Source organism: Gavialis gangeticus, unplaced genomic scaffold (assembly GCF_001723915.1).
Source record: "Gavialis gangeticus isolate Ggan-Ray unplaced genomic scaffold, GavGan_comp1, whole genome shotgun sequence".
NCBI lineage: Eukaryota > Metazoa > Chordata > Crocodylia > Gavialidae > Gavialis > Gavialis gangeticus.
The window spans coordinates 222,510,523-222,511,819 of NW_017729032.1; positions in this window are offsets into that span (position 1 = coordinate 222,510,523).

A 1,297-nucleotide genomic window follows, 5' to 3' on the forward strand; every position below is an offset into this window, starting at 1 on the left:
AGTGTAAGGATGCTACTTCAGCAATTTGTTTGGGGAGGGGGTTGGGGGGGAGGTTGGTTGGTGGGTTTGGGTTTTTCCTTTTTTAATAAAATGAACTATGATTAAATTAAGGTAGTTGGTTTTAATATGGAGTGAGAGATGGAATAGCACCGGGCCTTATGTCTTGTATGTGACCAATGAAACTTCTACATTTTAAAATATGCTTCTGGGAAAGATGTATTTCAATTAACCATGCCAGACATTTGTCTGAGGACTTGACTGCATGATCACCATGCATTCAGGACCTAATTTATGGTGTATTTTTAATGGACAATTCTAATATTATGTAACAAATCATTATATTGAAATATAAATCAAAAGTTAACATTCAGTTTCTGAATGGTTTATACTCCTTTAGTATAGGAGTAGTATGCCTAGTGAAGTGAATGGAATAACTTTAGTAAAAGACAATTTTTTTTGCTGTAATAGTTAAGTAGAGGGCAAGCCTATGAGAAAATGAAAGGCTATTTTCTGCTCTCTGAGGTACAGTGAAAGTTGCATCTGTCAATAAAAAGTAAAGACTGGCTCATGCCCTCTGACAATCTGTTTCAATTTTCCTAACAAATATTTGGTCTTCCTTGAAGCACTAATTCTCTTTTAACTCTGGGGAGAAACCTGATCCAAACAAAGCCTGTCATACTTTCATTCCTTCATTCTTTGTTAATACTTTTTTCTATACTGTCCAGAGCAGAAGTATTTTTGATCAAATATAATTAAAACAAACCACATTAGGTACATCTACACATTCATTAATGCACTTTTGCTACTGTGCATTATATTTAGTGCCTCCTAATGTAGGGGCACTTTTACACAAGCTCCAGAGGTTGGGGAATGGGGGGGGCGGGGGAGGTGAATGCTCTGAGAGGAGCTCTAATTAAAGTGCTGCTGGGTCTCGTATATCAGTATCCCCGCACTTCAAAATGGTGGGGGGGGGGCATTTAAACTAATGCTCATTGAGCAAGCTTTAGTTCAAGTGCTCCTGCCACCATTTTGAAGCATGGGGAGGTTGATGCATGAGTTGCAAGAGGCTCCTAGGCAATTACCATGCTCCAGCAGACTTGATTAATTGAGTCTGCTCCAACCACTGGAATTCCAGTATGTTGGAGCAGCCTCTGTGCTTGTGTATAGGTGCCTGGAGATACTAACTAAATGCACATAAGGCTGTCCTAATGTGCAGTAGTGAAAGCACCCCTTTTTTTTTTTAGGGACTCAATGCACAGTAGCCTAATTTTACTGTGCATTAGCATATCGGCATGGT